We start from the raw sequence: 15174 nt of genomic DNA, 5'->3' as shown, positions 1-15174 counted from the left end.
AGGATGGAGTTCATGGCAAGCAGTCAATAAAAAATAGAAATAAAGTAAGCTTGCTGACAAATGTGAGACACACAGAAATGCTACAACAGCAATTGTACAGAGCATTGCATCAATTTGGATTTGTTTTTTTGTTGTTGGTGGTGGTGGTGGTGTTTTTAAAGATTTTATTTATTTATTTGAGAGAGAGAGAGAGAGAGAGAGCACAAGCAGGGGGAGGGGCAGAGAGAGAGTTGCAGGCTCCCCGCAAAGCAGGGAACCCGATGAGGGACCCGATCCCAGGATCCTGGTATCATGACCTGAGCCGAAGGCAGCCGCTCAACTGACTGAGCCACCCAGGCGCCCCTGGATTCATCTTCAAGGATGTCAAGTGGCCTCACCAAAACTTTCTCTCAAACAAAGTTGGTAATTCTGGAGAAGCCTCTCCAAGCCTGATGAGTTAATTCAAACCAGAGTCACTCTAACAGTGCCCACAGTGCAGGGTCCTGCTGTCTGGAGGATGTAGCAGGACTGTAGGCTCTGATTCAAAACACTCACCCTCCAAAAGCTGCTCATGGTACCCACCCCATTTTTCTCCCAGCCTTCTCTCATTTTCTACAGAGCCCCTAATCTGTACACAGTACATACCAATGAGATTTACATATGATTTTAGCAAATCTCTAAAGCTATTCTGCTACTGAGTTTTATGTGTCAAAAGCACGTTTTAAGGAGCTAAGATTCCCCAGCCACGCACAGATAAGGAAGCCCAGCATGGCCTTGGTTTCTGAGTCTATATCTGGAAAGGGCTCGGTGATGATTTGTTTAGGTGGCAAAGGTTTTAAATGTCCATTGATCAAGCAGTATTTGAGAATCGCTTAAAAGGAGATGGTACATAAAATTAATATTTAATTGATTAATTTCCTTTATGCATCAGTGACTGGCAGGCCGAGAGATGGACATAAACGGAAACCTAACACCAAACTTACACCAGTTAGCTGCTCCATGTCCACCTCCAGCCTGAGGATTAAAGTCAGCACAACTCCTGAAAGTGTTTGAGGGTGGCTGGGAGAGTGGCAACAAGATCTTTAGTTGAGAGAAAGTCATCTACTTCCTCTTCCATATTCCAATCCACTGCTCATTGATCCTCTTAAGAAGAGGGTCAGTGGGGATGCTTCTGCTTCTGCTTCTGCACCCGGCATGTGGGATGCGGAGCTCTGCAGGCTCCGTCCACTGGGGAGGGGGGTGGGGCTGAGGGCAACTCCAACAGTACCCAGTGGGAAAATGTTATTAAGAAGTCCATGGATGAGGAAGAAGAAAAGAAAGTCAGATGTCCCAAGGAGCGGGTGAAGGGGGTTATTCTTAGGAAATGACAGGAGCAGGGGCATGATCATGTCTCCTGACTTATTCTTTTCTTGCTTATTGCTTATATTCTCCTCTGCACTTTATTTGCTGTATCATTTGATTATTGACACAACATGAGAATGACTATATATATTTTTTTTTATGGATGAGAAGTTATCTCAGAGGGGTGATAAATGATGACAATGGAGTTGCTGAGTTGAAAGGGTCTTTGGATGTCTTTAATCTTTTCCCATTTTACACACATGGAATCTGAAGCCCAGAGAGAATAAGTTACCTGCCAAAATCCAGTGGGTAAGTATTAACAGAGACCAGATTAGAACCCAGACTTTCAAAGCTTGCCTTATTTGCCCTGGTGCCAACATTACTCAGGACCGTGCTCTAGAAGTTAGTCTTTCTGTCATCTCAGTGATAAAGGCTTAGAGGTAACAGGGACAGACAGGATCCAAGGAAGGTTCATCAGGAGGTCTTACAAATCAAAAGTAAATTATGAAAGAAAAGGCAATGTAAATCAATACAACGCCTTAAATATGAACTTTTAAGAACTCCCTGCTTGCTCAATTTCATCCCTCTAATGCTGACAAAATTTTGCTAAGTATTGATACCCAACAGACCAAGATTAATGAACAGACCAGGATTACTTATAACTGACCTATTCATTCTTCCTATGCAGATGGTTCTACTAAGTATGTGAAAACAATTTGTTCTCTTAAATAGGTTATATATTCCCTACCCTCTATCTTGTTTACACTATTAATTTGCTTAGCAAACCCTTTTTTCCATATCTAGTACAAAGGTAAACTTCAGCTCAGCCAGAGGGTCTGAATTATTCATACATTCTAAATTAGCAGGGTCCAGATTAATGAGGTTTTACTCTACTTTTTATCCTCAACTACCTTCCCTTGGGGCATAGAGTCATTGCTATCCTCTCTTTCCTTCCCTATTATCATAAGCTATATCCCCCAAGTGATACTCCTTTAAAGGGGCACCTGGTTACAGTCTCTCTAGAGCGTCTCCAAAGGCACAATACAAGAAAGACAAGAACAAGTCATGTGTTGCAAATTTCCTATTGCCCCATTCTTGGTGCAAATTCTTTGTAATAAGTAGCTATCAGAAGCTAGCAACTAGCTTAACGCCCCTTTCTCCCACATAGAATATTTTTAAAAGGACTTGGGCACCATGAGGCCATTAGCCCGGGGGGGGGGACAGAAGCAGAGAAAGCCTTGTGGGACTTCTCCAATGGACCCCCTGGTGATCATGTACTTATTTAGCGAGAATTAGAACTTCAGCTCCACCAGATAGTACAAGAGGACTGGCTGGTTGATGATCATACCCTGCTCTTTGGTATTAGACAGGTATACACATTTTAAACATTCATCTCCATGCACAATTCATGAACAACAAACACCCTCCTCCCCCCCAAAAAAATTCCTGCAGGAAAGGAGCTCTCTCACTCTCTCACTCTCTCTGTCTCTCCCGCTCTGCCAATGTCATCTTTATGATGTGAAAATAACTATTTTGAGATTGGTGCAATCTGTGAAAACTAAAAGCAAAGAAATTATGTGCGTTTATCGAAGGTAAGTAGGGAAGCACCGGGAACATAAGAACACGGACACTGTTGAGGATTAGCCAAAAGCCAGTCGCAGTATGCACGCTCATTTCCTCTTTTACTGTTTAATTCCCCCATGATGCCATCTGATCAGTTCGCGAATGTCCCCTGTGTCTTTGCCTTAACAGTCGAGCCTGGTAGGCCATTCCACACATTTGTGATTCTCTGCATGAAAAAAATGCTTCCTGACATCTGTTCTGAATTTGTTTCTCTTTAATTTCCATTTATGCTTCCCTTATCCTAACATCTGTGTCATTCTGAAAACAGTAACTCAGACTGACGTTATCTGTGCCATTTACAATTTTATATTCCCCAGCTAGAAGTTCCTCTTAACCATGTAGTGGATGTGGAATTCTGGTTGATGTTCAATCCAGCGAGTGGGGCTCAGCTGTGATTTCAGATGGCTCAGGAGATGTGTCAGCTCCCAATCCTTTCTCGATAGCTGTTTTGAAAGAGAAGCCAGGGGGGTCAGACCTGGATAAACACAGTCTTTCAGCTGGAAACCTTTCTGCCGAGGCCTCTCCCCCAGCCCTTCAATGCAGAGGTGGACTTTACTCTTAGTTTCCTAAGGCTTACCTGCCCTCTCTTCTAAGCCACTTTCCAGCATGACCCAGAGCCTAGGGTGTTGCGTACACCCAGGAAACGTTTGTTGGATGAATGCATGAACCAAAGAAGGTAGGTAGGTGGGAAGGAAGAACAGGAAGGAGGTCGGTTGTTTCTTAGAAAACAAAAGAGGGCAAGATCTAAAACTCAAAGCCAATTCTAAAACAATCGTATCCTTCTGAAATACATCTGCTTCTTAGAGCTGTTATTTGGATGGTCAAAATGTACCCCCTACCCTGCAGTTCCCACTGTTCAGGTAAATCTCTCTCCAGTGGGCTTGACAAGTCCATTCTGTGCCCAAGTCATTTACATAAATTCTAATCATGGCTGCAGAAGTCTGTTTTCTGGACACCGCCACCATATTCTGGCTCACAATTCCCACATAGGGTTTCCCTGATGTCATCTCTCTCTAAGCTTAAAGCATACACACAAAACATGTCCTGAGATCCAAGTGCTCCCCTAAAGAGTTAAACATTCTCTAGTTTTCAAAAAATAATACAGTCATTCAAGAAATTTTTAGTTGTTGCACAACTCCCATGTACCAGGTGCTGCACTACATGCTCAGAATACAATGAGGAAAAACAGACATGGTCTCCACCCTGATGGAACTTCAAGCTCAATGGGAGAGGCAAAAAAAAAAAAAAAAAAAAAAGCACAGATAAGCAAGCAAATCAAATTAACCTCCAACTGTACTTGTGTCTGATGTTATGGAGGAGAGGGAGCCATGAGAGAGAATGAGGGAACAGCTGTTTTTAGATTGAGTGATGGAGGAGCATCATGAAATGTAATATCACAATACACATGGAGCAAAAGTAGCCAAAGTCATCATGAGCAATGAGTTGGTCAAATGTAGAAGTTTGTAGGAGCCACGTGTCCGTGGAGGAGGGACAGGAGCCAAGAGAGGTTGGCGTCTTCTAACATGGCAGGAGAAATGAATACACCTGGAGCTGTGTTAATGGGAGTGGAGAAGCAAAGTCTTCACTTGTTTTCAAATATGGAACAACTGGCAAAATACTGCCATTTGAGCTCAAGGAAAGAAGAGCTCGGTGAAAGCTGGACATGTCAGGGAAGGCTTTGAGAAAGAGAAGAGACTTAGGTCGGGCCAGATGGTCAGAAGGTGAAAAACATCCTGCCTCTCTTCTGGTCCAGGACACCACCATCTCTCACTTCAATGACAGCTCCAGTCTGCACTGTTTCCCCTGATGAAGCTAGAAGGACATTCATCACATAGTCAGTCTGACTCTGTCACCTCATGCTCAAACCCTTCCATGGCCCCCACTGTCTATAAGGTGAAAGCTGAACTTTTTCATGCAGTTCACAGGGACCCTCATCATCTGGCCCCTGCACACCTACCTGGTCACATCTCTTGGAAACTTCCACAACCCCCACTGCCCCCTCAATTTACATTCTACTTGCACCTTCAACCCCATGAGTATGTGATGCCCCATTTGTTCCTTCCACCTGGCTCTCTCCTTAGTCCTCCACTCGATGACCTGCTGCTCACCCTTCAGAGGCAAGTGATGAAATTGCCACTCTGGGAGGCCTTCTCTGAGCCTCCCCCACATCTGAGCTGGGGGGCCTTTGCTGTGTGCTCTCACAGCCACAGTCCATAGTGGGATAGCATGACCCTATCCCACTCTATTATAACTGCTTGTTTAACTGGCTCCCCTGCCACATCATAAGTTCTGTGAAGGCAGGGCCCGTATCAGGCTTGCTCTCTGCTGGTTCTCAAGAACTAGCACAGTTCTTTCCAGAACCAAATAATGAGTGAGCACTGATGAAACTTTTGAAACCACATTGCTGAACTGAAAGGATCTTTGGCCAACGATGGATCTAGATCTTCCCCGGAAAGAAGATGATGTTGACATCCCATTGACCGATTCCAAGCTTCCTCATTGAAATCATCCCCATTCAGAGATGAATCAATCTCCCCAACATAAATCTGGCTCAAACTAGAGAGCCCTAACACTAGGGAGCCCAGAGTTCTGCCTATTAGCATCCAAGAAGAAATTACAGGGAGGCAGGGGGATAGAGGAAGAGGGAAGAGGTGTTTCAGCACTTCCCCAAATGACACCAGCCTTGACATCAGAAAGTCCAAGAAAAGCACAGCTGCCTTTCTCCCCCTCCCCCCAAGTTATGATGAACTCCTTGCGTCAGGATTCCATTTCCCCCTTTTGGAATTATTTATGTGTCACTGGGCTTAAATAAAGAATCCACTCTTTGGGAGGAAAACATTTCATGTTCCCCCCCAATTTTTTTAAATATTCGATATACTGATCCTGTTTCTACTAAGCTCCAGTCTGTGAGTAATTGGTAAGTTTTCTTTCCTGGTTATATCATACTAAAGCTTATTCAGATGTGATAACGTTTTTGCTGCTGTATCTTGGCAACATGATTTATTCTGCAAATGCTCAGTGTTACCGTCTCACAAAGCTGTACCATCTGGGTTGAATTAATAGGCTACCCAGAGAAATAAATGAGAATGGTCTCCCATAATTAACATGTAGGTAAAGTATATTTAACAGATTATTATAATTAATATGTCAGTTACTGATTTCATGCTAAATAGAATTGTGAACACAAGATATTAAGATTAGTTACCCTCTCTGTGTGTGCCTCAAAAAAAAAAATGCAATGGGGAAAGAAACAAGGGCATGGAGTTCAGTATCAATAACATTGACCTTAACATTAAGAGCATCAGATACCAAAACTCTAAGCAAACAGTGACAATGTCGGGCATTATAAGTGGAGCAGCAAATTACTGGTTTCATAAATTCAGAGTTTGTACCAGAGATGTCCAGAATATCCCAGATGTGACCTGCAAAAGCACAAGAATGTGCTTAATTTATACACAGCTGAAGGCGGCTATCTGAAGGAAGGGGGGTTGGGGGGTGGGGGAGGGAAGACAAAGAAAGAAACCAGATTTGCTCCTAATGCCAGTCTGTATTCCCTGCTGCTCAGCACTGTATGCAAAATGCCAGTTTGCGAGAGAAAACCCACAAAGGCAATGGGAACTCAGGGAATAGAGGCATCTGCGCTGTATCCTTACAGGGAGTTGATAGAGTTCGAGTCAACCAGCGTGGATGGCAATGGACAGACGGGTGGCCGGGAACAAGGCAGCGGGGGCTGTGGAGGAGAGCGAGGATGACTCATTCTCCTTTAACGTGTCTTTCATGACAAATTCCTCTGTCAAGATTATTAAGTTCCATTTCTTTCAAAGCTTCTGGGAAAAGGAGAGATTCATCTTGGCAGAGATTCTCATGGGGATGCTGAACTGAACTGTTAACTCACCCAGCCACGAAAGCTACTCTTCCTACAGGTTCAGCCGGTTTTCCCTGTAATGGATGTGCATGTGCTGCACACCACAGTGAGGCAACAATAAATTGGTTTCGGTGTGTGTGTACACGTATGTGTGTGCAACTGAAGCAAGAATGTGAATTTATTTCCTCCCATCTGGTTTTTCCTCATCATCGAAAGGAGGTGTTTTTTCCAGACACCGCTGTCCCTTACTCCTCACCAGTACCCAGTGATCAGAAACTCATTGGGAATTGCCTTACTTTCTCACCGACCTTAAGGTTCTAGGCTTGGATTAAAATTATAATTCTGATTTCAACTGGCATGTTCCAAGTTGTGCCTTCACTGGCTTCCAAGGAGAGACCACATTTTTAGGGAAGCTTCTGCAGGGGGTGTGGACCACGGCTCCCAACTTCCCCCAGCAGGGAACAGTGCAGAGCGCCCCACTCACAGAGCGTCTGCTTCCAGAGCTCCCTAATTGATGAACAAATGGATTCATGAATCCTCCAAGCTGAGCCTTCCTTAGGGAATCCCTGAGGATGGAGTTCAGCACGTTTCCAAAATAACCAGGCCATCAGAGAAATGACAGATAGAGCTAAACAAAATACACCTCCCAAGAATGTATCTGTGTAGGCTTTAGGAGCAGAATGAAAAGAAGTTTTCCCGATGCCCTTTTCCTCAACAGGGCAAAGGAAGGAGCAAACATTGTCGTAACTGGAGGGGGACAGGGAGGAAAAGGACGGAAAAAGGGAACCATCAGGTTAGTTCAAGGAAAAACAGGTTAGGAAAATGCAAATCCAAATCACAATGAGATATCACCTCATGCCCGTTAAATAAGGCTGTTATCAGAAAAACAAGATAACAAATGCATGGAGAAAAGGAAGCTCTCGTGCACTGTTGGGGGGATTATAAACTGGCACTGTCACTCTGGAAAACAGTATGGAGGATCCTCAGAAAGTTACAAATAGAACTACCCTACGATCCAGCAATTCCATTTCTGAGAATATACCCAAAGGAAATGAAAACACTAACTCAAAAAAAGATATCTGCACCCCATGTTCATAGCAGCGTTATTTACGAGAGCCAAAACATGGAAACAACCTAAGTGTCCATCGACAATGAGTGGATAAAGAAGTTGTGCTATATATCTATAATAAAATATTATTCAGCCATAAAAAAAACCAAAGAAACCCTACAATTTGTGACAACATGGGTGGACCTCGAAGGCATTATGCTAAGTGAAATAAGTCAGACAGAGAAAGACAAATACTGTATGATCTCAATTATATGTGAAGTCTTAAGCAAACAAAAACCTCATAGAAAAAGAGATCAAACTTGTAGTGACTAGAGGCTGAGAGGTAATTGGAGGAAGGTGGTCAAAAGGTAGAAAATTCCATAAGATAAACTACTAGGGATATAGTGTTCAACATCATGACTATAGCTAACACTGCTGAATCATACGTAGGAATTTGTTCAAAGCACAAACCCTAAGAGTTCTCATCACAAGAAGAAAACATTTTCTTTATTCTTTTTTCTTTCTTTTCTTCGCATTGTATCTATATGAGAAGATGGGTGCCAGCTGAACCCATTGTAATCATTTCACAATATACGTAAATCAAACCATGATGATGTATGCCTTAAACTTACATAGCGATGTATGACAATTATTTCTCAAGACAACTGGGGAAAAAACAGGGATGTGTTTGAATGATCCAGGAAAGGTTCAGAGCATGCAAGAATAGGAAGTGCTCTTGATCTCAGGAGAGAATTCTAACATAAAAGGAGAGACTCTTAACTATAGGGAACAAACTGAGGGTCGCTGGAGGGGAGGTGGGTGGGTAACTGGGTGACAGGCATTAAGGAGGGTACGTGATGGAATGAGCACTTGGTGTTGTACACAACTGATGAATCACAAAACTCTACCTCTGAAACTAACAATACTGCATACGTTAATTAAATTGAACTGAAAAAAAAAATTTTTTTTTAAAGGAACTCCCCTCTCCAGCTCTCTCTCTCTAGGACTTCATTGTGCCCTTCTTTGCTTTTCTCTTTGTCCTTGCTTCCTTCTCTCTTCCTCTGCAGGGTCACCTTTGTTCCATTTGCACATGGGCTGTGACATGTTTCCACCTTTTAAATTCTTCCCAAATAACCCTCCCCCCCCCCCCCCCGGCCAAGAAAGGCTGACTTGGGTTCAATGTTATAATTGCAACTCCCCAGGAGAGAATCTGATTGGCTGAGCTCAAGTCAGGGTTCAATCCTGGTCCATCAGAGGTGCTGGTGCCCAGAGTAAAGTGGCCCAAGTGAGTCCCTCAGCAGGGGTGGGGGAAACAAAGATGAATGTGAGGGAGGAAGTGGGGATGAAGGCAAAGTGATTAACACCGTTTGATTTAATTTTTTATCTTATCAATACCCTGTTGACTTACCATTGCCGTGTGGAACGTCATTTGCTTTTTTCGAGGGGAGTTTGTCTTCACTCCACCTCAGGTTGATTTGTTCTGACTTCCAAAACACCTTCTCAAACTCACCTTTCATTCTCCGTGTTTCTAAGACGGAAATCCAAAAATGGCAAGAAGAGAGTACACCGCTCTATTGTTAGAGTTGCCTTGAGTAGGGAGCCATCTGCGTTTTTGGTGACTTATCGTATACCTGACTCCTGTCAGGGTGCTTGGCTCATAGTAGATACTGAAAAAGAATTTGTTAAAGAAATGAACCAATTAATGAGGTTTTGTCAAAGGCTGTAAGCCTCCAGCATCCATGTCTTGAGTAGCCATTCTTAGGGATCTCCCTTTCACTCTTAGCAAATCGTCGTGGCACAATGTTTCAGATTTTGGCCATGGACATCACTGAGGGTACCATCAGTCATGGCCTGGCTGGGCAGCCACTCCCAAGCTCCAGCTGAGTCTGCAGGTGGGCAGCATGTGTTCAGAAGTGAGGTGTGCACAGCGTGGGAAGCTGGCTCCTAATCTACCACAATTCACATAAGCCCCAGGCAGCTCAGGAAAAGACAGGACTCAGATGAGCTCTTGAACGTAAAGGAGGCCCCAGGGGGAGTATGACAACCAGAGCAACCAAGAGGGCACACCGTCCCCATGCCCGAATGATCCTAAACACAGGAAAAAGAGCTAAACCTACCCTGCTCTAAGATATTTCACTGGAATCTCTTTAATAATGCCCAAAATGGTCTCTCATGCATTTACTTTAAATTACAGAAGCAGGTTTGACCCTGCCATTCTACTTCTAAGGATCTGTTGTATAGAAATATCCAGTCATGTGAGCAAAGCTATATTGACAAGGGTATTCACTGCAGCAGAGTTTAAGATAATAATTTTATTTAATGGGGGTGGGGGATGGGTGAAGTGGGTGAAAGGGATTTAGGGGTACAAACTTCCAGTTATAAAATAAATAAGTCACGAAAAGTACAGCATAGGGAATATAGTCAATAATATTGTAAAAAAAAAAAAAAAAGGAAGCAACTGAAATGTCCATTAGTCAAGGAAGGATGAAGGAAATATATATGTCTGTATCTGTGGATTAAGTGTAGCGCATCTGCAACACTCCGGTAGATCTATACGTACCTCTGACATGGAAAGGTACCAAGATAAATGATTCTATTTTTGTTTAAAAATAAACTCTACACATGTGTTGTGGGAAGACTGTAAGTCCACAGAAAAGAGCTGAGAAAATACACACCCAACTTGAAAACTGGTCACCTCTGGGGAGTGAGATGGTGCAAGCAGGACCACTGACTGCTGTTCATTTCTGGGTTGAGGTTTTAAAGCATGTTTTGGTTTTGTGATTTTCCAAAATATTCTTAAATAAGGAAAGTGGAAAAAAATATATATAAACGTGCCAACCACACTCCCCATATAAAGAACCAGTCTCAGACACTAAGTAACTTCTAAGTCATTTGTCGAATGTGGGATTGGAATCAATGTCCTCCCATATCACCTCCATGAAGCAATGCATTTAAACTGTGTCATGATGCATTTAAGTTAAATGTAAAGATTCAAACCATTATAGACTGGTATGCATTGTGACCCATTAGTAGAGTAATTTATAAAGTCAGTGAGGTGATTTAAAATGTGGCCTCTTGTGTCTTCTAGCCTGAGGTTTGGATTTTGCTCACTTAAAGCTTTGTGACCTTGAGCAAGGTACCTAACTTTTTCTTGTATTTCTGATTACTCACTTGTAAAATTAGGATAGTAATAGCATCTACCCCATAGGTCATTGTAGAAATATAAATACTACATGTCAAGTACAGTGCTTGAGGCAAGTCCTCAAATATCTTAGCCAGTAAATATGTACCATTCACAAGAGATCTTATAAAATGGAAAAGATAAATCATCTGCCTAGGTTCTTGAGGTGTGATCCAGAATCCCCGGGGGCGTATAACTGGATTTCTGTGAATCTGTGAGCCACCCAAAATTACATGGAAAATTTTGTGGGAAAGAGCATCTTACTAGGGAGAAGGTGTATAATCTTATCACATCCTTAAAGGTATCCCTGGCTGAAGTCTACTTCTTCCAAACAATCTCCCACCAACACAGCCCGGTCCCCAGTAGCAGTCCTCTGTACCAGCCTACATCCGTGCACCTCCTCAGGACCACCCTTTGTCCCTGCTGGGGGGTCTTACGGCCCCCTCTTTCACTAGAGCTGAGTCTGCCCTGGGCTGTCAAACCAGCCAATTTCACTACATGAGAATAATCTAGTCTAACAACAGGTTGATAAATCCATAAATACATTTTATCAGTGAATTGACCAGTTTGGCTTAATTAATCAGTTGGACTACTGAATTAATCAGAACTATTTCAGTTTCAAGTGACGGAAATCCAACTCACACTTAATAAAAAGAATAGAACTTGTTCACCCAGACAAGTCCAGGAGTGCATCTGATTTGAAGCAAGAATGTATCCAGGTGCTCACACAATATCATCGGGAATCGTTCTCCATCTCTTATCTCTGCTTTATTCCGGGTTGGCTTCAGTCTCGGGTGCTCAGGTGGCAACGATGAAGTCCAGCAGCCCGGAGCCAGTAACCCCAGGAAAAAAGAGAGCTCCTCTTTCTCAACAGTTCGCGCCATGCTTCCAGATCTACACCTATCGGCCCACTTGGTCATTGGCCCACCCCTGAACACCAATTGCGGGGGCCAAGGAGATGGACAGCTCTGATTGGTTAGCCCTGGTCCCGTCTCCGGAGCTCAGATTGGTTACCCCCGGTCCCGCCTCTGGAGCTGGGCGATGGAATCACCCACACAGAACCGCATGGGTTAAGAGTTGGGGAAGGAGGGTTTCCAGAGAAAATTGGTGTGTTGTTACCAAAAGAAAGAGAGATGGATTTTAGATTGGACAACTGTTTGTTAACCCGTTATCAGCCATCTCAAAGACACAGCTTCTGTGTTGGTGTATCCGAGTCTTTTCTGAGGGAGACAGCCTAGCCCAGTCCTGATTGAGCCGCACCACGCCACAGGAGCGGGCGAAAGACTTCCCAGCCCACGGATGGCTGCTGTCTTCTCCAACAGATAAGCCCCGCAGACCCGGCTTCTGCTACTTACCTCCACTCAGTATCTCTCCACTGAGGTTTTCAAAGCTCCTATTAGCCTGTCAGAAGGAAAGGATTAACATGTATTTTGATTTCTGTTGAAAACACGTTGTTTCAGAAATAAAGTTGACATGGCAGGCATCTTGGTTGATTTAATCTCTGACACAGAAGCTTATTTATAGCATCACAGCCTTCTAAATGTTTAAAAACTCAAGCATTATAAGCCTGCTGTGCTTTTCCTGTGAAGTATGGAACAGCACTGAATGAATAATGCCACCTGAGCCAGCCGCGCAGGCGCGCTCCGGAATCAAACACAGCTTTCATCGACTCCTGCTGTGTGCGAACTCCCTTCTGCTGACGCGGGGTCCGTCCTGGGGGATGTTCCCCGGGCCCCCAGCCCGCCATCCAGGAATGGAAGTCCTGAAGGGAATGGGCTGGTCCCTGGACCTCCCTTTTCCAACCTGCTTCCCCGCGTCTCTTCCAAATCCTCTCCGGGATGGCTGGACACGTCTCTGAATTGGATGAGCTTCTCTGTGCTGCATCTCCCTCCAAGAAAACCCTTTCTCCTGGCCGTCCGGTTCCACCAAGTCCAATGTATCAAGAATATTTTTTGAGAAATGGTATTAAAGCAACTGAAGCCACTCTCCTCATTTTCCAGGTCAAAGGGAGTGTCACCCAGTACATTTTCCCCCCACAACTAAATCTCACTAAAAATAGATATTGGTGGTGGACCTGGATTAATTTAGGCATTTAACCCTGCCTTCCTGTCACAGGAAAAATTGATTATACTCAAGTTAAAAGGTAGGTTGTTTGGTGTGTATTTAAAAGAGCCAGGCAGTGGCATTCTTCTGGGCAGAGGATCCCCAATAGCTATGACAAGTATAAACATTTAATATTAGTTTACAGGCAAGCATCAAAAGCCTCAATGCTATGACCTGTGAAGGGTGTATTTTGGTGATCAAGGATCAGAGGAGTTTTTGTTTTGTTTTGTTTGTTTTGGTTTTAGGATCTCAGTTGTCAGAGGTTATGGTTTTGACGTTTAGACAAAAAAACAGGTTGCATAGATTTTAGATCAAGCTCACTCCCCCTCTTTCTGGAATCTGGATATAAAAATAGGTATTGCATACCAGGACATAGAATACAAAACAGCTAGAAAATCTCCATTCTTAATCACAGGTTGATTACATAAAGTTCTCATCAGGGGAAGAAAGTTCTTACAGCCAGGCCAAGAACCTCTTGGAAGAAGCACAAGACAGCCCTGGTGAATTACTGACACTGAGTATTACTACAGTGGCCACACTTCTGAGCCAAAAATCAGGGCAAGTGCACTGAAAAGCATAAACGTTCTTATGCGGGTAAATATTGAAAGGAGGATCATCACAGAAAATGCACCCCTATGCTAAGAGGACACAGAATAGCATCTCGGCCTTAGGTTTAGATTACAAATGCATCAATTATGTGACCATGCGCGGGTCCCTCTCCCCCCAACAAACCTCCATTTCTACATCTGTAATGTGGATTCCGTAATGGCAGTAATCACCCCTTACCTTCTTCCTAAGGTTATCATGAAATACTGAATGGTAAATAAGGTTTCTCTGTGTCATGGAAACCCTTAAGATTTAAGAAAATAAGGGACACCTGGGTGGCTCGGTCAGCCAAGTGGCCAACTCTTGATTTCGGCCCAGGTCATGATCTCAGGGTCCCGGGATTCAGCCCTGTGGCGGGTTCGGCGCTCAGCGGGGAGTCTGCTGGAGGATTCTCTCCCTCTCCCTCTGCCCCTACCCTCCGCTTGTACTCGATCTCATTCTCTCTCTCCCTCTCTCAAATAAACAAATCTGGGGCGGAGCAAGATGGCGGAGGAGTAGGAGACCTGGATTTCGTCTCCTCTCAGGAATTCAGCTGGATAGGGATCAAACCATTCTGAACACCTACAAACTCAACAGGAGATCGAAGAAAAGAATAGCAACAACTCTCTGAACAGAAAAGCGACCACTTACTGGAAGGTAGGACGTGCGGAGAAGTGAATCCGAGGCGATATTCGGGAGGATAGACGGCGGGGGAGGGGCCTCCGTCGGCCGCTTCTGGCAAGTGATAGAGCCGCGGAGCACAAAATCGGAACTTTTAGAAGTCTGCTCCGCTGAGAGACGTCACTCTGGTGGCGAAGTGGGGGGTGGAACCCTCGCGGGACAGTGTGGTCTCAGGACCCTCGGGGTCACAGAAAGACCGGGGGTCCCTGAGTGCGGCAGAGCTCCCAAGTATCGGAGCAGGGAAGCCGGCTGCAGAGACGGAGCCCAGGCGCGGGCTCTCAGCTCGGGGTTGCTATAAACCGTGATCCGCGGCACAGTTGGGCCACAGCTCCTCCAGCAGGGACCCGACAAGCGGCAGATCCGGGGAGACTCCCCTTCTTCCCCGGGAGGAGCTGCGCAGGAGCGCACCGCAGGGATCTGCTGGGTTTGGAGACTCCACCCGGGGTCGGGTGCCAGAGATAGAAACGCGCGGTCACAGGCCGGGTGAGCACGGAGTGCGGCCGGAGACCAGGGAGACGGGAGTGACTGACTGCTTTTCTCTGGGGGCTCGCTGAGGAGCGGGCCCTGAGTTCTCGGCTCCTCCGGGGCGGAGATTGGGAGGCCGCCATTTTCACTCTCCACCTCCAAAGCTGTACGGAAAGCTTGCAGGGAACAAAAGCTCCGGAGAGCAAACCCGAGCAGATTACTTAGCCCGGACCCGGGCAAGGGCGGGGCAATTTTGCCTCCGGCAAAGACATTTGGGAACCACGGCAACAGGCCCCTCCCCCA

General features: G+C 44.8%; 1 long non-coding RNA gene across 1 annotated transcript in view; it reads right to left on the bottom strand.

Moving 5' to 3' along the window:
- Window positions 1-14559, bottom strand: part of LOC144380208 (uncharacterized) — a 133869-nt gene extending 119310 nt beyond the window's left edge. The window contains exons 1-3 of the long non-coding RNA XR_013444126.1: window positions 14377-14559; window positions 12393-12438; window positions 9367-9523 (exon numbers count right to left, since the gene is read on the bottom strand). This is a non-coding gene — a long non-coding RNA (uncharacterized LOC144380208). The remainder of the gene's footprint in view (window positions 1-9366; window positions 9524-12392; window positions 12439-14376) is intronic.
- Between the last annotated feature and the right edge of the window lie 615 nt (window positions 14560-15174).

Source organism: Halichoerus grypus, chromosome 15 (assembly GCF_964656455.1).
Source record: "Halichoerus grypus chromosome 15, mHalGry1.hap1.1, whole genome shotgun sequence".
Lineage (NCBI taxonomy): Eukaryota > Metazoa > Chordata > Mammalia > Carnivora > Phocidae > Halichoerus > Halichoerus grypus.
This window is presented reverse-complemented; position numbering and strand designations above follow the sequence as displayed.